This window comes from Peromyscus californicus, unplaced genomic scaffold (genome assembly GCF_007827085.1).
Source record: "Peromyscus californicus insignis strain IS unplaced genomic scaffold, ASM782708v3 Scaffold_7__1_contigs__length_154581171, whole genome shotgun sequence".
NCBI classification, from domain to species: domain Eukaryota; kingdom Metazoa; phylum Chordata; class Mammalia; order Rodentia; family Cricetidae; genus Peromyscus; species Peromyscus californicus.
The window spans coordinates 97,699,487-97,722,607 of record NW_026294595.1 but is presented as its reverse complement, the minus strand read 5'-3'; the positions used below and the strand labels follow the sequence as shown (position 1 = coordinate 97,722,607).

At 38.8% G+C, this 23,121-nt stretch overlaps 1 long non-coding RNA gene across 1 annotated transcript in view; it reads left to right on the top strand.

Annotated features, from left to right (window-relative positions):
- Positions 1 to 23,121, top strand: part of LOC128101585 (uncharacterized) — a 122,825-nt gene that overhangs the window by 20,242 nt on the left and 79,462 nt on the right. The window contains exon 2 of the long non-coding RNA XR_008215130.1: positions 18,920 to 19,048. This is a non-coding gene — a long non-coding RNA (uncharacterized LOC128101585). The remainder of the gene's footprint in view (positions 1 to 18,919; positions 19,049 to 23,121) is intronic.

Here is a 23,121-nt window from a genome sequence, read left to right as displayed (position 1 = left end):
ATATTACAAGGTAATTTATCACTTATGTTATTATTTATTAGGTAGCAGCACCACCCGACAGGATCTCACATATCCACCTCGTATCCTTGTAGCTGGAAGTTTTCTCTGGTCCTGCCCAGCCCCATGGACCCCATAGCCACTTATAAAATAATCACTCAGAAGCTTATATTAATTAAAACTGCTCGGCCATTAGCTCAGGCCTACCACTGACTAGCTCTTTACATTTAAACTTAGCCAATTTCTGTTAATCTATGTGTTGCCGTGTGTTCCATGGCTTTACCTGTGTGCCAGCCATTACATGCTGCTCCCTGGATGGGGGGGCTGACATCTCTATATCTAGACCCACATGAGACATGAAGTAAAAAGCTGGTTTTGGCTCCATTATTGTGTGTTTAGAAGCCCTTTTTAAACTCTTTTAGGCCTTATGGAAATTTGAGAGCCCCACATTGGTACGCCAAATGTAGTTGGAAGGTTTCCTGGTCCTGCAGCCGCTCAGACCCAAATGAACACAAAGAGGCTTGTATTAATTACAAACTGTGTGCTGAATGGAGACACTGCCAGCCACTACCATGAGAAGCAAGATGTGACGATACCAATAAGCCACAAGCCACGTGGCAAAGTCTAGTTTTAGAGAAATGGGTTAATTTAACATATAAAAGCTATCTAGCGAGAAGACTGAGCCATTAGGGCATACAGTTCCTAATTAATATAAGCCTCTGTGTGTTCATTTGGGTCTGAGTGGCTGCAGGAAAACTGGAGGGCTACATATCCTGGCTACCTGGAGATCCTCAAGCAAGAAGTGGGATTCAGATTTAGAATAGCAGAAAAAGCAATAAAAAGTTAAAAAGAAAAAAATGCTACCCAGTATAGGTGCTTTTTAATTTTTTTTAAACTTTGTTTTTGCTGAATGAGGTGTCTTGGTTTTCTAATTTAAACCAGGTGCATAGTTGCTATGTATGTGCAATTAATCTTTTAATAGGTAATGAATTAATCATGTATGTGGTGCTTCTAATCATTGTGGGGTGTAATTTGAGGTTCTGTGAGGAATAGAAGGAAGAGAGGATATGTTCCTGGCTCACGGGGAAAAAAGATGGTTCTGCAGGAAGAACTAAGTATGTCTATGAAATGAAAATGTGCAACAGTTAAAGCTAAATACAGCTCAAATCATATAGAAAAGCAGTTTTCCGAGTGGGAGCGGGTGGGGGGGGGCAGAAGCAGGTACTGTAAATATGGTCTCTAGCTTGGAAGGTAAAAATTTGAAGCTGATCTGAAAAGTGGTAGTTATCATTCAAACCACTGATGGCTTAGAAAATGTCTCTTGAATTGCCTAATAAAGAAAAATAGCAAAGAGGAAATGTGGAATGCTTTGGGGAGCACTGAGTAAATCCTTCAGATGACAATAGGGTTTCCAAACCACCCCCTAAGTCAAGTTCTGGGCTGGGCCAAAGCAATCTGCACAAGACATGGTGACTGCACACTCAGGTCCTGACAACATAAATAAGTCCTTTAACTCTATAGTTTGTCTTGTCCACCATTTACATTTCTTTGAATGCAGCTTCTAAGCAAGCATTTCCAGAAGCCCTCCAGGCAGCTGCCTATATCGGTTTGGCTCTGTGCAAAACATGTCTTGGAATCTGCAGCTAATGAGTGACTGGAGAGCAAACACGAACAGTGATTGAATAGTAGTCACGTACAGGCTCAGTTGATCATGCTTCAGGGACCCACAGTGTTGTTTTGAGATCCCTCGGCTTTTCCCTGATAAATTAGTTACACTATTTATAATATGCCAATAGCCTAATTATAAGAATGTTTATCTCTTGTGTGTGGAAGGTGTGTGCATTGATGTAGGAATTGGAGCAGGCCTCTGTGCTGCTGCTAAGTCCCTGTGCAACCTTGAACCGTCACCTCCTCTCCCTGAGCCAAATTGCTTTATCTACAAAAAGACAAAAAAGATGAGAATCTTCTTAAAATGACTGGAAATCAATTTGGGGAAAACATACAGAAAACTGCAAACTCTAAGGCACTGTGTCATTTCTATCATTTTCATCCTAATTTGTTAAATTATTAATTGATGATGTTACAGAAGTTCACTATTAATACCCTGCATCATCAAACTCTAGAGAAACAACCCTGAACTTGATCTGGTTAGAGTTGTAATTGCAATGCTATCTGCTTGACCAAGACTATTAGAAAGGGTTCCTATGAACTATATCATTAGCACCCTAACTCAGTGAGGTGGGTACCACTGCCATCCCTACTCAGTTGATGGAAAGGACAGAAGACTCAGGCAACTTGCCTAGTTAAGATCAGAGATAGTATTCTAACCCACCCAGTTTGACTCTATAACCCATAATTAAAGCAATATAATTCTCTGAATAAATAAAGACACCCAAACCTCATAATTTCCATGAAGATCTGTGGGTCACAAATGTAAAACTCTCACTTTGCAATGAATAACAGGCAAACTTTTTTATTCTTCAGAATTCATAATTCAGTCATACATCTTTCTGATACTGCAGCTATTCTTCAGGAAACATACATGCAGTCCTTGAATGGAACTCCTTAGTCCCTACTTTTACTCTGCCTCTTTCCATCATGAATACCAAGAGCATCTAAATTGGGAAGTGTTAAGACTGGAATCCAATGGGATCCAGTCTCCTCCAGCCCAGGGGCTTCCATCTGTCTCCCAGCCAAGTAACTTCTTACAGAGAACAGGATGCATGTTCAGAACGTGCAACTGCACCATCTTGAAAACTGAATATTCTTTAGTGGAATTTCATCGTACTTTAGAAGCCATGACACCTCTGCCAGAACTGGTAATGTAGGACTGTCTGTAACCATAAGAAAACAGGCCACATGGAGCAACTGTCAAGGGCTGTTCGTAGAGCCATCCTGTAGAGCTGTGACCACAAAGCAAACACTCTTTAGCACTTTAACCAACTGCTTCCTCCTTCCTCCCATTCTCCTTCCTTTTTCCTTCCTTCCTTCCTTCCTTCCTTCCTTCCTTCCTTCCTTCCTTCCTTCCTTCCATCAAACAAAACCTTAGCAGGTAGTTCTCTGGACTATCACAGCAGGCCAAGGTGCCCTGGGGGACACATGCAGCTAGGGAAGAGCCAGTGTGGATCACAGGAACAGCAGAGATTCTGGAATAATAATTTCCATTCTATAAATTTTGGACTACATGTAGTTCACTCTTAAATCACTTTTGTGGGATGAGAAAAGGACAGATTTCAACAACATATAACACAACACCCATTTTCTGCTCCCAGTAAAGCCACTACAGAAAAGTTATCATGGCCCATAGTGTCAGCTCTCTACTTTGACAACATTTTCCCTGGTAGCATGAAAAATATGCCATCTATAAAACTGAATGGAATTTATTTAAGTGTCTTTCTCATTCTCACTCTTCCTTCATGAAAGTGTTTAAGTGTTCAAAGGAACAAGTGTAGTGACTGATCTTCGGCAAGAGGAATATGGACAAATGGGGAAGAAGTTCCCTACCCCAGCAAGGAAGTACAAGGCAGGAGACAAGGAACACTGACACCATCCTAGAAATGGTAACACCTCCACTCTTACATCCTTCCATCCTCCTCGGAGAGGGCTGCATAGTCAGCTGTGGCAAATGTCTGGCAGGACTTCCATGGTCTGCTATCACGTTCTCTTGTTCTGACCTGCCTTTGAATTTGGACTTGTTTAGTTCCGTAGCTCCTTCCCATCTTCCCTGTCATTCAGCCTTCAAAACTATTAACCTGATTTTTCCTTCCCTCGTTTCTTGGTCTCCAGAATCCACTTCCATGCTGCCACTCACTGCTCCAGTCAGAGCCAGCCACTGCTCCTGCCTCTTATTTATGTGCCAGGGTAGAAAACATTATGTCCAGATGTATGGAATATTCAGGGATTCAGAACAGGCATTTGGCAACTCACAGATAGCAATATCAAAGCAGTCTGAAAATACACAGTATGTGTTAAAACTGAACAAAGAGGCAGGAAGTTCAAAGGCATACAATGTCACTCAAGCGATTTTCTAAGAGTGTGATGACAGCTGAGCCTTCCTCTAGTTGACAAGCTCCCAATGCAATGCAACCACAGTGGCCAGAATTTGGATTTCTAAGGTGCAGGGGACAACCAACTATCTGCCAATGAAGGTATGTGTGTGCTATCACTTCACTGGGTGATATACAGAGGATGCCCACATGGGAGAAGAAGTGTTCCCTATGACCTGTAGAGAGACAAGAGCCCAGTGTTTGCAGCTGACCTTGCTGTGACACAGCTGAGAACTTAACCTAGCCACGTGGCCCCCCCTCCTTCCTGTCTCGCCCCATGATCATATCATTATCCTATGGGGAGCGACCTTGCTGGAAGCTTTAGTTTTAAAAGCCCCTTAAGGTTTCAGTTTGAAAAGTCGTCCTGGACTTAGACTGACTTTCTAGTGGAAGAAGCTGAATCCTTGTTCATTTGGGGGAACAAAGAAGAGGGTTTGGGAGTCCTAAGGCTTCAACTGCCAGCTGTCTTACATTTTTTGCTCACATTTTCTTCTCTCCTCCTCAGCAAGATTAAGATGAGTGAAATAATTTCTTTCTTTTTAGTTATCATTGAAACGTTCACGTTTTCCATTACTGTCAATTTCTTGAAACTTGTCTCATTAGCATTTTTGGAAGAGTTTAAAAAAAAAGAAGAAAGAAAGAAAGCTTTCACAAAGGAAAAAAGACTGCGCCTGATCCCTAAATGCAAGAGTCATCATGAGATGTCACTGACATCAATTTATACTCTCCCATCTTCACTTCTGTTTTCTTGGCTCCTCCTTTAATATTGTGGCACCTGGGAACCAAACCCAAGTCATTTTAATTTAAAAAGATAGAAAGAAGCAGGCTAGCCTATAATGCATCCTGGAAGCAGGGTGTAAGAAGGAATTGTGGGGCTCATAAAGGTTTGAGAATGAAGGAAGCAGCACCCAAAGTGTCATGGCTTTCATGTCTATAAGGGTGGTGAAAGGAGAGCCGGGTTAGTGAGCAAATCCAAGGATCCCCATGTCTCCTTATACCCAGCAGGTAAGAGCACTCAGTGATGTAGACCTGACCAGCGCCTTATTTCTTATAACCTGAAATAATTTCCCATAAATGCATAGATTAGGGCTAAGGAGCACATTAGTCTATGATTTGGGATCATTTCTCCAAGAAGAAAAAAAGTTGCAAAATCCAGAGCAGGAACCCATTTCACATTCAGAAGTTACCTCAGCTGATGGAGTGATTTTCTTGTGAAACTTGGATAATGTCAGTGACTAATTGTGGGTCTTATAGGAGGCAGCAATCACAGACAGAAGGCAGGTAGACCCCCTTGCAAACCAAAGAAGGAAGGTTGGTCCAATCTGGAGTTCTTAACTCTTTATCTCCATCTTCTGTGTGATATTTGCTGCCAATCCCATTGTGTGCCACAGCAGGACATAGAAGACCAGCATTTCTGTTGGTATTTTCTCCCTATTAAAGAAAAAAGGGTAAAATCCAATGTCATCATTGCCCACAATCTGAGAAGAGCAGCTTGCTGAGCATTGCTTGAGAAGTATGGCAAACAAACCTTGGAACGCTGGCTTTAGGCCTCAGTCATTTCACAAACCCTTTATTTATGAGTATGAGCATTTCGTGTTGTTTAGGCATTAATAAAACTCATGAATGTGCTTTATTAAAGCAGAAAATAACATCCAGTGCCTTCTGTGCTTCAGACATGGTTCTCCAGAGCTAAGATGCTATTCATTAACAAACCTAAGCAAGCCTCTGCCTCTACAAAAATTCCAGGCAAGGACAAATTTAAGATAAATTATTAAGATGTATAGTGCATTAGTAGGTGATAAACATCACAGGGAAAATAAGTCCTAAGAGCAAAGTGAGATGATGGGGCAGGAGAAAGGTTTGGCCACATGGTATGATCGGTGGTGGTCTATAATGATGCCATTTGAAGGAAAAGGAATCAGCTCTACAGCTACTTGCAACCAGGGTGACCCCAGTCGTAGGATCCTTTGGAGAATCTTGTCCATAACACAACACACAGAGTGGTGGTGGGGGAGATGAGTACAGAATTACCAGGCACCCTTGTCACATCGAGTTTTCATTAAGACATTGAATTTTTATCCAAACTACAAGAAAACCCCTGGAAGACTTTAAAGTAGGAATAACAAGATCTAATTTAATATTTTTAAAAGACCTTTCTGACTTTAATAGTGAGACTAAACTCTGGAGGACAGAGGAAAAACTAGGATCTTGTAGTTTTCTGACAATTAAGATAAAATACATTTTTGTAAAATAAATTATCACTGAAGGGCACAGGGTTGTAACTGTGTATTCTGTCTTCAAATGCTTCACTTTGGCTCCTAGAAGCAGGGCTTTTTACTAAGTCACCCCGCAAGCTTGACGGCCTTTGAAGCTGGATCAGTTTTAATCAGAATATTCTAGGTGTGGTGTTCATTGCTTTGGAATATAAAAAAAAAATGAGAAGAACCTGTGACCTCAAGGCCTTTTTTATAAGTTAGGAATACAAGTTTTTCCAAATGCCCAAAAAAAGATAATAATTTTGAGAATGCTAATTAATATCATAATGAGCTTTGTAAAACGAAGTATCTTAAATTGCTCCCAGCATAGAGTATCCTATGAACAGGATCTTCTGATAAGTGTGACAACAACCATGTTTCTGCACACAGGACAGTGACAGGATATTTGAGAGACCTCTCTCATTTACAAAGAAAGAAACATCTCCAGCTCATACAGCTACAAAGGACCAGAGGTGGGATTTTGTTGGGTTAGTCTAAAAGCTCCCTTCATGGCTCTAAGTGGAGTATTCTACATGAAGGGACTCAATCCAGGCGCATCATGGCAAACATAGCTCTGGAAGCTCCTGCCCTTCTCCCCCATTCCCTCTACCTTGCTAAAAACCATTAGATTACATTCCTAAAGCTAGCCACCAAGGTTTATTCCCTTATTTGGCCACTTCCTCTTCCTGAGACTGACTACCAAGGTCCAGTTAGCAAAGTATTAAAGTCCAGCAATCAAAAGCCCCTTTTCGCCACCCCAACTAACATGTCAATCAAAATTAAACACCTCATCCTAACACAGGGTTTCTCCTTTTACCTTTATAAGCTGCCATTTGCTTATTGCCACATCTGTCTCCTCTCTATCCAGAGGCAGTCCTTTGTCCCTCCAAATACCCCTTCCCCCTCTCCCTTGTTTCTTTCCCCTTCTCCCTAGTCCTCTGTCTCTTGACTTTGTCTCTTATTCCTTGCCTGTTGTTTTTATCTAAGTTGTTATATTAGCAATAAAGACTCAGAAGTCAGATATTGGGGTGAAAACCTGATAGATCAAAGAAACAGAGGAGAAATGACCAGCTGACCCTCCCTTTTTTTTTTTTACCAGAGACCCAGCAAGTTCATCTCTCTCCACATGTCCCAGATCCAAAAAACCACTAAGTCCCTCCCTATTCCTTCCTGTGCCTCTCTATCTATGTCCCTGGGTCCTCCATACTCTCTATGGCTAACTCTTGTCAAATAATTATTGGCTCTGCCCCATGATCCAAGGTTAATTTTATTAATGTAGTCTCAGAATTTCACAATGTGATCAAATATCCTGCAGCATTTCCCCATTTTGTCTAAATAAAAATGAAGGGTTTTAACACAGTAAAACTATAAACAATAAAAATAATTAATAGATATCATCTAAATAAAAAGGAAAGGTTTTAACTCTAACACAGTAAATATATACAAAAGAACAATTATCAAGTAAGAATTACAACTAAAATGTCCAGTACATTTGTATTTGGCAACTTTGGAGAAAATACTTTATTATCTATTTTATCATGGTGAATCCAAAGTTTTATACCTAAACCACTTTCTATCATAAGTTGTATTACCAACCTAAAAATATCTTTTTATACCTTAAAACATTTTCTTAGATAAACAACTTGAGCTTTCATGTCTCTCAACCTTATACTCTTTACATCTCTTTTGTGAGTTTCTTTTCTGAATTTGGTAACAAAGAAAATAAGTAACTATAACTATCAAGTCTTCAACCCCATCAAAGACCCAGGAATGATAGATAAAACATCACCTGAGTAAACAGGAAGTGCAGAACAAACAACTTCCAAAACTATAGAAATGACAGAGACAGTTGACTGTCTGGACAGTCACCCAAGGTTCTTCTGCAATGTTGGAGCATCCATCTTTGGCCTGTGGGCATATAATATTTGACAGACTTTAATGTGAAGCAGAAATTATGAAGGATTGTCCTACCTTTTCTTGGCAAGGTTCAGCAGTCACCTTCTTTTGTGTCCTGCTTGACCAATTTGGACAGCATATTGTCAGCAGTCAAGGCAATGGCAGATTCTTGCCCAGTGGCTAATTTTGCAAAATGAAAACAAACTCCACATGGAGGTTCTTCAATGCTCACCATCCTTTTTTTAAGTAGATTGGTGCTGCCAGGAACAGATGTGTCTCACTGTCATGAAAAGCCTTATGCTATTAAATCATCTTAAATGCCATATTTTGTAGATCTCTGAAATGTTTGAAAACTGTCTAGCTATCTGAAATATATGAGGCTACATAAAGCTTATTTCTATCTACATCTAAACCCTTACTACAAGTTTGATTGTTATCTTAATTATCCTAAAGAGTTTGTAACAGTAGCTTTCAAGGACTAGAGCTTTACATTACAATTTTAAATGAGTTGCATGGGTACAATATCTTACATCATGTTGTAACAAAAATAACCTTAAGTTTGTATCAATATACATAAGTCCATACCATTGTAAAATATTTGACACTAGTAGTTTTTTTAGTCTAAAGGTATGTTCAATAATATAACCTTTCATTCTATCATTCCTATGTTCCCCTTTTTCTTTCTGTTCATTTCCCATCCCCATTTTCAACACTATTTAGAAGAGAAAGACAGATAGAGGAAAGAAAAAAAGAGAAAGAAATACTATTCTAACCTTTGTTTAGTTTCCTCCCTTACTACCACCAATAACAACTTGCAACTAACCCTAAACAATGACAAACACCCATAATCTACCAAAAGTCCAAGATTCATGCATCCCACCTCTCAGGAATGTGAGTGTCATGTTTTTAAAAATTACTTCCTCTTGCCTGGGGATAACAATACCTTTAGGGAACCCTGAGAAAATTGGGATAATGATCAAGTCCTGGGAGAGCTAACTGTATCATTTGTTATCAAGTCTGTGTGATGGACAAGTACAGGGCTTATCTGAAGTCCTGGCTAGAGTAGTGTATATTAGGCTGGACCACTTTAGCTAACCACTTGGAAGTTGTCCTGAACACTTTGTAGTCTGAAGTTGATCTTTGGATAGTGTTTGTCAGCTTACTGGTGTTATCACAGTTCAGGAGGATTTGTCATTGCATGGCCCCATCATCTTTTTAGAGACTTCAAAAGTCACTGTCAGGAATGGTCACAGTTCACTGTAGGAAACTTAGTCATTTTAAGTGTCATATGCACCAGATCTCTGAGAGATTAAATAACTACAATCTGTTAAATACATGCAGGGTACACAAACTTAGTTCCTAGTTACCCACTTCAGATTCAAGCCTGAAAACCCAAACAAGAAACTAGATGAAGTTTATTTCAAGATTAATTAGAACTCTATATAACCATTAATATCATGATTGAAAGTTTATACACACATATGTAATCTTATAAATTATGAGATAATATTTATGCTGTAAGAAAAGTTTAAAGAATCCAAATAAAACCAAAGGATTATGAGATTAGTGATAGTAGAATAGTCCCTTAATTTTGATTTTCTTCTGTCCCATACCAGATGGCTCTTCTGATATGAGATAGAAATTTTGGAGAGAGGGAAAGAGCCATGCTCCAACTCTAAAGCCAGTTAATTTTTGATTGAATTGGGACCACAAAAAGACCATTTGCCTTTTATGTTTGTACAGAGCAGCAAAAACAAGCATTTGGGGAGATTTGTGAAATTCTACCCTGTTGGAGGTATGCTATACCATTGTGCCAATTTACTCTTTTTCTTAAGGCATTTTCTCTGGATGATTCATCCTTCTTCAGATATCTCATTTGTCCAGTGGTCTTTAGATTCCTTAGTTGGACACTTTCATTCTCCTGAAAAGATAAAAACAAAACCCTGTCCCAACCCTAATTTTGGAGAGTTTCTTTTTTGGCAGGTTATAACTTTGTTAAGGCACAAAGTTTCTTGACTTATTGCCAAGTGATAGAAAATTTTTTTCTTCAAACCTTTGCTATTAACACAGTGCTTCTTATGAAATTCTGTTGCTTCAAGCATATTTCCTACAAATAGCTGATCAATTTCATCATTATCTTGTGATAGAGGGCCTGGTAGACCTGTATGGGATCTGACATATATTATATACAATGGATGATTTCTATTTCTGATTACTTGTTGTAGCTAAATGAATAACAAAGTTAATTCTGAGTCATCTGGAATAAGTTCAGAGGTCTCAATATGTAAAACAACTCTTTCTGCATATTAAGAGTCAGTAAATATATTAAGATTTTCTAGAAGATCTAATAATACCATGAGAATAGCATATAATTCTTATTTGGAACTGAATCATAGGGGTTTTGAGCCACTTTAGTTATTTTTCCGGACTTATAACTTACCTTCCCTGATTTATTTGCATTAGTATAGAATGAAAGGGCACCAGAAATTTGTGTCCCCTTTATTATATGAAGGGAAATCCAATTAGTTCTTTTTATAAAATCAAGCCTCTTACTTTTGGGATATTTGTTGCTAATCTCTCCCAGAAATTACTGCAAATTCTTTGGTCACTGTTCATTGTCTGTCCATAATGAGGCATTTTCAACATTATTAAAAGGTATCACAATTTCTGCTGGGTCTATTCCTGCTAATTGATGAAACCTCAAATTTCCCTTCAGGATCAGTTTAGAAATATTTTCTACATCGTTCTTTTATTTTTTACTCTGTGTGATGAAAATACTGATTCTAAGATATTATCTTCTCTCTGCATAAGACTTCCTGTAGCAGAATGAGAAGAAAGTAGTTGAATGGCTAGGATACAATCAGGCTCTGGATCTAAGCAATCCACGTGTGCATCCTGTAGTTTCCTTTCTACCAAAGCCAATGTTCTCCCAGCCTCAGCTCATAATCTTCTTGGATGATTTAAGTCCTTATCACCTTGTAAGGTTTAAAATAAATTACTTAGCTCTTGAATTGTTAATCCAATTGTGGGCCATAGCTAGTTAATATCTCCTAGCAGTTTTTGAAAATCATTAAGGAATTGTAATTGATCTCTTCTGATTTCTAGTTTCTGTGGCTGAATTTTCTGTAAACCAATCTTATATCCTAGGTAATTCATAGAATGTCCTCTTTGTATTTTTTCAGGAGCAATTTGTAATCCCCAAGAAGACAAAATTCATTTTACTTCATCAAACATTTTTTCTAAGGTATCTGCATCTGAATCAGCTCGTAAGATAAGATCCATATAATGGTAAATTATGGATTCAGGAAACTGTTTATGAATTATTTCCAATGGCTGTTGTTCAAAATATTGACACAAACTGGGTTATTTAACATTCCTATGGAAGAACTTTCCAATGAGACCTTTTAACAGGCTAAGAATTATTATAAGCAGGCACTGTGAAGACAAATTTTTCTTTATTCTGTTCTTGTAAAGGTATAGTACAAGGGCAGTCTTTTAAATCACTCACTATAATAGACTATCCTTTAGGTAATAAAGAAGGCAAGGCAATTACAGGCTTTAAGGGGCCCATTGGATTGATCACCTAATTAATAGCTCTTAGATCTGGTATTATTCTCCATTTTCTAGACTTCTTTTTAATAACAAATATAGGAGAATTCCAAGGACTGGTCAATTCTTCAATATGTTAAACATTTATCTGTTCCCATTTCAACTGTTCCAAAGCCTGTCATTTTTATGATGTCAAAGACCACTGTTCCACACACACAGGTTTGTAAGTTAACCATTTTAAAGGTAGGGCTTTTGGTACCTTTGAAAAACCAATAACTGTTGTGCCCTGCTTGTGTATAACCTGATTGGTCTGTGACTGTTCTTGATAATACGTTCTAATATTTCTCTCAGAAGAATAGTTTGTTTTATGATTTGTTTATGAGAGTGAAGGAATGTTAATCTGTGTTTTTCATTGCTATAAAATCATGTCCCTAAAAATTCATTGCAATATTAGTCACATATGGCTTTAATTTCCCATCTGTCCTTCTGGCCCTATGCACGTAACCTACATTGTACTATGTTTTATCTGAGATAAAGTTCCAGTCCCTAGAAGCTGAATATTTAGCTCCTGAAAAGGCCAATCAGGATGCCAAGATTTTGGTGGAATTATTGTTTCATCTGTGCCTCTGTTTACTAAACCTTCAATTACAATGCCAATTATTCATATTTTTAGCTTTTGCCTTTGATCATTTTTAGAAGTTGGCCAAATTCTTGGTTTATGTTCTCCATTGTAACTGAAGACCAGCTTCCAATATTGTTGTAGCTAAATCTTTCTCGTCTTATGGAATAATTCTGTTGTGAGTTGCCCATGAATTTAACATCTGATCTACATAGGTTCAATGTATACCATATGAAATGACCACTTCTTTATATCTACTAAAACCTAACATTTCTATAGTATTCCATCTAACCTCTGCATAATCTTGGGGGGTGCCTATCATCTGCTGATTATTCTTGTATAGTAACTGGATAATCTGAGATTGATTTTCTATTAACTTTGGGCTTCCCCTCTTTAGTTTCATCATGCAGTGGTACAGTAGGTTCTGGTCTAAATTCCTCTGTCTGTGTCTGAGTATTTTTATTTTCATTAGTAGGTATTTCTGAGGCTTGTATCTTATCAATAGTCAGCTTTTCTAAGTCTTGTATCTTATCAGTCAATTTTTCATATTTGTCACAGTTATCAAACCAGTTTTTAAAGGATGAAATATGAATTACTGACAGTAATAATAAATGACATTATGTCAACCCCACCTAAGTTAGTTATCCCTTCATTTATATTTTCCATTTTCAAGCCATACATAGTTGCCCTATACAGAGTTCTAACTCCCTCCCTGCATTGTGATAGTTCCCATTCTTAACATGGGAAAGAGTTTTCTTTAGGCTTCCCAGGTGACTTATCAAATCTGCAGACTTTTCAGTTTGTCTACAGCAGCAGCAGCTGCAATGACAGAGGTGGCAGCTGTAGCAGCTGCAGAAGCATGCATGAACAGAGTATCCCAGGTGTACATGTAGAGGAGTAGTGACTGTAAGAGTCTGAGCATGTGCTGTGGGTGTTGTGCAGTAGGAACATGCAGCAGAGGCCCAGGTAGCAGAGGCAGGGGGGCCATGGCAGGAGAAGCCAAGAATCCCTGTGGAGGATGTGAGAGGGTAGTAATTGGAGAAGCCACCTGAGGAGTGTCTGTGGCAGTAGAAGTGGTAATTTCAGAAATTGACACATGATTTCATGCTATGAGCTGGATGCCAAGTATTGTTTTTACATAAGTTATTCTCTTACCAAAAAAGACTCGGAAGTCAGATACTGGGGAGAAAACCTGATAGATCAAAGAAACAGAGGAGGAATGACCAACTGACCTTCCCTTTTTTTACCAGAGACCCAGCAAGCTCCTCCCTCTCCACATGCCCCAGACCAAAAAGACCACAAATCTCTAAGTCCCTCTCTACTCCTTCCCGTGCCTCTCTATCCATGTCCCTGGGTCCTCTGTACTCTCTATGGCTAATTCTTATCAACTGACTCCACCACTGATCCAAGCTTAATTTTATTAACAGTCTCGATCAAATATCCTGTATCACCTGCTCTTTGTCCCTCTGGGGCAAATAAATCTCCTTTGTGTTGAGAACTTGGTCTTGGGGTGTCTTGAGCCAATACTGAATGAAAAACAGAAATAAAAAAAGGAAGGAAAGGACACAACTGCTCCTAGGTATGTTTGGAAGAGAAAGTTTGTTGTAGATATATGGCAGAACACAATCGGAGGCAGCTCAGTCTGGTCAAGTGCAGGAGGTCAAAGGTACAAGAGGGATAGGTAACCAAAATGTCTGGATTATATAGGGAAGAACCTCTGGTAGAAAAGCAGGCCAGCTCTTGTGCTCAACAGTTCAGCATAGAGGGTAGGGTATGCTGTGATCCATACTCTGTCATAGGTAGGCACTGAGGGATGCTGGGAGAACCTGGTGGCCAAGTCTGCTCTCATATGTTAAATAGGCACATTAACTGTTTGTCCAGGGTTTGAAACTTAACAGATTCTTTTCCTCTAACTATGCGTTTTCCTATAGGAAACATGTTAAAATCTGAATTTCTTTCCTCCATGTTATACACAAATTTAATACAAAATTAAATAAAAATTATGAAAAGTGATGATTATCTATAATGCTGGGGAAAAGAGATGGAAATTGGCTGACATGAATCAAGTTGGAAATCCAGTGGTCTCTCTTAATCTGTCTAGTTAACAGCACAACTGTAGGAGCCACAGGCCAGATCCCATCACTCAGAGATGAACTGGGATGTGGGAAGCCTCTATGTTTTTGATTACTAATGCTGCAATTTGTTACTGGGACTTGCCATTTTCCCAGGGAGTAATGTGAAACAATAACCTTCAAATATTATAACAATCAAAAGACAGCAAATACCTAAGATTAAGGAGCAACAGACTTCAGTGAATAAAACAAGCTTCTACTGATGTTTCAAACTTTAGATGACTTTTAAAAGGATAACTGGCTAATTAGTATCAGTTATTGTTCAGTTACAACCAGGTACTTCCTTTTCTTGGTTTTAAGCACTCATTGTATAGAATAATGGGTCAGTTGTGGCTTTTTTATGTATGCATATAATGTATTTTGATCATACTTCTTTGTATATATTGAATTTTATTATAATTTTTAGAATTTCATTTTATGTATTCATGATATCATGTAAATAAGGACATTATACACACATGCATGTCATACATTAAGCATTTTTCATTCCAAACCTCCATACTATCCTCTTTGTTTTCCCTCCTCTTTCTATTAGCTCCTCTGTTCCTTTATACAGTTTCAACTCTACTTCCAGGTCATATACACATACATAATGTTATATACTGATATAAAAATCCAGGAATGACAAATGAGAGAAAATTCTGCTATTCATCTTTTTGAGACTGGATTAATCCATTTAATATGGTTATCTCCAGTTGCATTCATTTTCCTGAAAATTTATCAATTTGATTCTACTTTGTGGCTGAAAAAAAACCTCCCACCATGTGTGCATGTGTGTGTGTGTGTGTGTGTGTGTGTGTGTGTGTGTGTGTGTGTGTGTGTGAGACATTTACTTTATCCCTGCTGTGGAAGTTTAAATGAGTTGTAATGCCTGCCCCCACATGCTGTGGGATGTTCTGTATGGCAAATGTGTTGCTCTGATTGGTCAATAAATAAATCACTGCTTGGCCAGTGGCCAGGCAGGAAGTATAGGCGGGACAAGGAGGAGAATAAAACTGGGAAGAGGAAGGCTGAGTCAGAGAGACACTGCCAGTTGCCATGATGACAAACATCATATGAAGATGCCGGTAAGCCATGAGCCATGTGGCAAGGTATAGATTTATAGAAATGGATTAATTTAAGCTGTAAGAACAGTTAGCAAGAAGCCTGCCATGGCCATACAGTTTGTAACCAACATAAGTCTCTGTGTTTACTTGGTCGGGTGTATGCGGCTGTGGGACTGGCAGATGAGAGAGATTTGCCCTGACCGTGGGCCAGGCAGGAAAACTCTAGCTACAAACCACAGCTTCAAGTATTTCAATACTTAGTTCTCAGTTAGTGGTGCTGTTTGGGAAGGTCATAGAGCCTTTAAGAGTTGCAGTTGGAAGTACATCCACAAAGAAGACTTTGAGGTTTTACAGCCTTTCCCATTTGCTTTCTTGGCTTCCCGGACGACAAAATGTGATCAGCCAGCTTCCTGCTCCTGGCATCTGCTGCCATGCCTTCCTCATCATTATGGAGTCCCTGTTCAGAACCATAATCCAAATGAATTCTTTCTTCCTTAATTTGCTTTTAGTCCTCATGTTTTATCACAGTGACAGGAAGTAATTAATTAATACACATGATTTTGTGGATGGACAGCTAGGTTGTTTCCACAACTTAACTATTGCAAATGGCGCTATAATAAACAATGATGTGCAAATATCTTAGCAATGGAGTATTAATTAGTATTTTTAGACTTGGGGGACCTCCATACTAAGTTGGCTAGATTGGTTTACATTAATACTAGTAGTTTATAATCATTCCTTTTGTTTTGCATGCTGCAGTTTGCTGTTGTTTTCTCATTGGCTACCTACTAGGATGAGGTGGAATCTCCATATAATTTTGATTTGTATGTCTTTGATGAATAGTGAAGTTAAAACATTTTTGTGTTTATTGGTAATTGTTGTTAATGGTGCAGAGAAATGCTGTTGTGCTGGCTAGTTTTATGCCAACTTGACACAAGCTATAGTCATCTGAGAAGAGGGACTCAATTGAGAAAATGCCTCCATAATTTAGGGCTGCAGGTAAGCCTGTAGTGTTTTTTTAAATTAGTGATTGATATAGGAGGAACTAGTGTAGTGGTATTTGCTCCGCCCATGACTTGGGGCTATACGGCCATTGTACATGACCTCTTATAAGGAATTGGAGAAGGATCACATGCTCCTACTCCCTGCTCCTGCCTGTGAGGTGGATTCACTCCCAGTTAGATCAGAGGATGACTTCTGCTGTCTACTCTGTTCTGTAATTGTGAGTGTATTTCCTCAATTTATATTTTAATAAATTCTGTTACCCATTTAGTAGACTCATGTGTGGAAGTTGCTTACAATGCACTTCCTGTTTTACTTGGTAATGTTATATCCTTCTAGGGTCTTTGATGTAGTTGAAGACTAAATAATTAGAGTTATAATTCTCCTTGGTTATGATAAAAGATAAATTAGATGTAAAACTTTAGACTCAAAAATATAGGATAGATGATAAAATATTTTCTTTAGTTTTGTCAAATACAAATAGACTAGATATTATAACTATAATTATTTTTTGATAACTGTTTGTTATATACAATTTTACTATATTAAAGCTAAAACCTTCCTTTTTGATTAGATAGAAAAGGGAAAATGCTGGGGGATGTATTTCTGCATGCTGTGTATATATGTTGTTCCCATGAGTTAATAAATAAGCTGCTTTGGCCTATGGCAAGGCAGCTTAGAGGCAGGTGGGAAATCCAAGGAGAGAGACAGGAAAGAGAAAAGTGGAGTCTAGAGAGACGCCAGCCTGACACCCAAGGAACAACATGTCAACAGATCAGTAATGCCACAGCCACATAGCAATGCATAGATTAATAGAAATGGGTTAATATAACATGAAAGAGCTAGCTAACAAGGATTATTAGCTATAAGCCATACAGTTTGTAAATAATAAAAGCCTCTGTGTGTTTACTTGGGACCAAGCGGCTGTGGGACATAATTAATATAAGTCTCTGAATGATTATTTTATAAGCAGCTGAGGGAGACCGCAAGGCCGGGCAGGACTGAAGGAACTCATGACTGTGGGACCTGGCGGGACCTGAGAAAACTTATGGCTACAACCTAGTCCTTTGTGGGTTGGGTCACCCGTAGGCTGGTGATCCAAGGTTCTATAAGAAAGGCAAGATGTGTAAAGCCATGTAAAACAAGCCAGTAGACAGCATCCCTCCATGGCCTCTTCATCAGCTCCTGCCTCCAGGTTCTTGCCCTGCTTGAGTTCTTGTCCTGATGTCCTTCAATGATGACCAATGATATGGAATCATAAGCCAAATAAGTCCTTTCTTCCTCAAGTTTCGTTTGTCATGGTGTTTCTTCACCATAATAGTAACCCTAATTAAGACAGCTATCATTTTTATGTATTTATTTTGTGTCCTACAAATTTGTTGAAAAATCTATTAATTCTGATAAGAGTTTTCTGGAGTCTTTGGGATATCTTATATAGGGAATCATATGATCTGCAAAGAAAGAATACTCTGACTTCTTTTCCTATTTATTTCTGTCCCATTTTCCTCTTGTCTTAAGGTTTCAAGCACTGTAAGAATGGAGAAAGTGGCCGGGCAGTGGTGGCGCACACCTTTAATCCCAGCAATTGGAAGGCAGAGTCAGGTGCATCTCTGTGAGTTCGAGGCCAGCCTGGGCTACCAAGTGAGTTCCAGGAAAAGGCGCAAAGCTACACAGAGAAACCCTGTCTCAAAAAACCAAAAAAAAAAAAAAAATGGAGAAAGTGGACATCTTTGCCTTGTTTCTGATTTCAGCAAGAATGCTTGGGTCTTCTTCCATTTCGTTATGACATTGATGTGGATGTTTGATGTGCAGACTTTTTTTTTTACAATGAGTTGTCTTCTTTTTATTCATAATCTTCTCAGTGATTTATCATGAAGGCTTCTTTGACATTGTCAAAAGCCTTTCCTGTACCCACTGTGACAATCATTTGGCTCCTCTCTTTGAGTCCACATTTGTGACACATTATATTTATTAATTTGTATATATTGAAACAATCCTATAACTCTTGTGTTGTCAAGTTGATCATGGTTAATGAACTTTTTTTTTTTTTTTTTTTTTTTTTTGGTTTTTTTCGAGACAGGGTTTCTCTGTAGCTTTGCACCTTTCCTGGAACTCACTTTGTAGACCAGGCTGGCCTGGAACTCACAGAGATCCGCCTGGCTCTGCCTCCCGAGTGCTGGGATTAAAGGCGTGCGCCACCACCGCCCGGCCGGTTAATGAACTTTTATGATGTGTTCTTTGCTGTTGTTTTCAGTGGCTATTAGCATTACCGTAATTAAAATTTTTTTTAGATGAGGGCTGTATACTGATGTCACTGACATAGTTCAGAAAGTTGAGTGGTTCTCACAATCACCCTACCCCCTTCCTCTGTCCACAGAAGGATGCCCAAGTTGAAAAACAGAACAATTCAAGGTGGAAAGAAAATCTGAAAACACTGAATATCTTGCCCAAAGTGATAGTGGAATAACAAGCAATGGATTCACCATCCATCCATCTTATCTGTAAGGTACTCTGCTATCTACATTCTGCCTCCCATTGTTTCCTTTTCTCTCTCATCTAACCACCCCTTTCTCTTTTCTTCCTCCTTTCCTTCTGTCCCTATGAAACATTAAATGTTTGTCTGGGTTAATCAAGATTGTTTCACAACAACCCAAGACTGAGACTCAGAGGTAGTGACATTTGGTTCAGGGACTGTCGCCATCCCCTGGGAACTATGTGAAAGACTGCTCTGAAGACAGTGGCTGTTCTCTTGTTTGAGTTTAGCTTGGAAAGAGTATATGACAAACTTTTGTGTCTATGTTCATTGGGAAGCTTAATCTATAATTTTTCTTTATTATCTTGTTTTTCAACTTGTTTGGATGCCAGGGTAAAGCTTTGTAAAAATAGTTTAATATCTTTCATTTCTATTTTATGGAATAATTTGAAAAGGATTAATGTTAGTTTACCTTTAAAAGTCTAATGTAGTTCAGCTGTATATCCAACTGAACTTCTCACAAAAAGGAGAATTTCATTCAACTTCAATCTTGTTGCTTGTTATAGATCTGTTCAAATTATTGATCTCATCTTGACTTACTTATTCATTCATACACACATAGAATATATCCAATTTTTTTACAGAGTTTTCAATATAGTGAAATAGGTATGTCCTTATGATTTCCAGAGTGTCACTGGTATCTTTTTTTCATCTTGAATTTTGTGAGCTTAACTATTCTCTCTCTCTCTCTCTCTCTCTCTCTCTCTCTCTCTCTCTCTCTCTCTCTCATAAGTTTAGTGAAGATTTTTTCAAACTTATTTAGTTTTCCAGATCAGGATTTATTTCATTGATTCTTTTTATTCTTTTCTTTGTTTCCATTTCATTAATTACTGCTCTTATTTTATGATTTCTTCCAATCTACTAGTTTAGGATTTGGCTTGTTCAGGGTTTGTTTTTGTTTTTGTTTTATTTTGTGCCCTCCTTGATTTTTTTAAAGCATGATCAGTTTTTGAAATTCTTTGTTGGGATTTCATCTAGTTTGGTCACATTGGAGAATATTACTGTGTCATTAATACTTTCTGAAGGAATTGCATTGCTCTGAATTTTTGTGTTCTGTGTATTTTTACATTGTGTAGTGGTGATGAGGTAATTGACTGTATTTTTTTCAATCACTCTTATTCTTTCAGGGAAAACATTTACAGTACTGGAAAGAGACTAGGTCTAGTGGAACTAAAGCATCATTATTCTGTGCTAGACTGGCATTGAGGTCAACCAGGTTCAATGTCTAGTATTCCCTGAATCTACCACTCATGAATTCACTTAGGCTAGTTAACCAGTGATACCAGGGGTTGTCTTCCACCTACTTTCAGGTACAGCCACACAGGCTTTTTTACATGGGTATTGGCATCTCAGATCTTCATGTTTACTTGGCAAGCATCTTACCAACTTTGCCATCTCTCCAGCCCCAGTTCCTGTGTTTTACCATTTGATTTTGTCCACCTGAATATGAAATAAATACTGTTCCAGAAAGCAATTTAGCTTTTCTCTAAAGGATTTCAGTTGCTTCTGAAGGACTTTTTCTCTTTATCCAGAGCATTTGCATTTTTAGAGCACAGGTGACTGCAAAATATCCATGTCCCTGTAAATGGACCTCTCATGAAAGAAAGCCTCATGCAAGCTGCATCATGAAGGTCTACCTTCAGGCAGTCTTCCACTTCCTACATACCTCATCATAAATTTCAAGACAATTTGTCAGAATATCAATAGGAAACCCTTTAGGGTATTCTGAAACAGAAAAAGAATTTAAATAAAAATAGCAAATATTTCAAAGAATAGTGCTAGGCATCATAGCAGCCCTCTTGTTACCTGCTGCAAACTCATGTATTACCCTTCAGACTGACTCTCCCACTTCAGGTAGACACAAAGAAGGCAAACCGAGGCAAGCAGTTGCTAATTTGAAACCAGTCAGTTCAGGGAAGTCCAGAGTCCATGGCCACAGGATGGAACTCTCTCAGAGGTCTCCATCAGGACTCCTCCCATAAGGACTGGCGGGGAGGGGATTGCTTTCAAAGCTGCCAGTCATATGGGAGATGGGACAAAGATAGGCACCTGAGCAGAAAACTAACTTTGAGTTTCAAGCAGACAGCTTTGAGGTGATGTTTGGTGGAGCAAGCTGTTGGAAAGCTGAGACTATAAGTGCTAATGGAGCAGACAGTACAGCAACAACCTTGCCCTGCTGCAGCACAGACCTGCTGCCATGGGGATAAAGCTTACACTAAGAAGGAGAAGTGTAGCTGTTCTATGAAAAAACAAAAAATCAGGGTATTGATTGATTGCTCGGTGTTTATTCCCTGAGACTTGTGTCTATGCACCCGAAGTGTTTTGATTTTACAGATAACAAAAACAACGCATTCCGTGCTCCCCCAATGATACAAAAGAGCTTTTGAAAATGAGAGCTTTCCTTTTCTGTTAAAGGGAAGAGTCAAGAACTAAAACAATTAATTCATTGAATTATTCCCAGGATGAATAAATGAAAGGAAATTAAGCAGGATTGATGTAGGGATACTGGGAATTATCCCCATGCTCCAGAAGACATTGTCAATGTAAGATGTATTCCACAAATGGAAAAATTTCCTAAAATGATGGTGTTAAGAGGGGAGTTAGACAGGGAGAGAAAAGGGATAGAGCAAGAGTCAAGAACCAAATACTCACCTATTGTCAAGTTGACACCTTTGATCATCAACTCAGTAGACAAACCTCCCTGTGTTAGCTTTGGTTCTGTTGCTGTGATCAAAAACCTTAACAAGAGCTGGAGAGATGGCTCCGTGGTTCAGAGCACTGGATGCCCTTCCAAAAGACCCAGGTTCAGTCCCTGCCACCTACACAGCAGATCTCAATCATCTGTAACTCCAGTCCCAGAGGATCCAACATCCTTTTCTGGTCTCCATGGACACCAGACCCACGTGTGGTACACAGACACACATGCAGGCAAAACACCCATACTCATAAATAGATAAAACTACTGTAAAAAAAACCACCCTGAACACAAAAAACTTCAGGGAAATAGAGCTTGTTTTAGCTCACAAATAAGAGCTGTAGTCCATCACAGGAGGGAGCTAAGGGCAGCAGGCTCTCAAAGCATTTGGCTATACCTGGTCATACCACTTCCACAAACCAGAAAGCAGAGACCCATGAACTCAAGCTTCTGTTCAGCTTCCCTTCTTCCTCCATTTTTATACAGCCCAGGCTCTCCTGTCCAGGAATGGTCCTGGTCACAGCTAACATGGGCCTTCCCTTCAGTTATTTTTAAGGGTATGACCCCCTGGTATGTCAACCATGTGCTAGTGTATGGCGCTGTACTCATGTGTATATGGGCTACACAAATTGAACTAAGTGAGCTATTAAATTTAAAAAAAAAATGGGCATTTGTAAAAGAGGGTTGGAGGAATGAGAGCCAGATAATGAGAAGTTAGGGGGAATGGTGGGGGTGAATAAAACAAAAATGCATTTGTATGCCAAGTGGCGGTGGCACACTCCTTTAATCCCAGCACTCAGGAGGCAGAGCCAGGTGGATCTCTGTGAGTTGGAGGCCAGCTTGTTCTACAGAGTGAGATCCAGGATAGGAACCAAAACTACACAGAGAAACCCTGTCTCAAAAAAACCATAAAAAAGTGCATTGTATGCATATATGAAATCCTCAAAGAATTGTCAAAACATATTTTTAAAATATGGGTATTCCCACATCAGACAACATAATCAAGATATCCCCTACAGGCATGCCCAAAGGCCCATGTACCAGATGATTCTATATCCTGTCAAACTGAGTTAACACAACCATCAAAGCTTCCAACACCATAATTATATGTATAAGCAGGCAAAGTTGGAAAATGGAATTTCTGAAACTTTAACATCTTATCACTTTAAGACACACAGAGTACTTTTGCTTTTAAAGACAACTCCACTCCCAAATTGAAAAATATAAGAAATTAGCAGTAATGATAAGCAAAGCACTGTGGTGATATTGTGTTCCCCAATATATTGTGCACCATAATAAACTTATCTGGGGTCAGAGAACAGAACAGCCACTAGATATAGAGGCCAGAAAA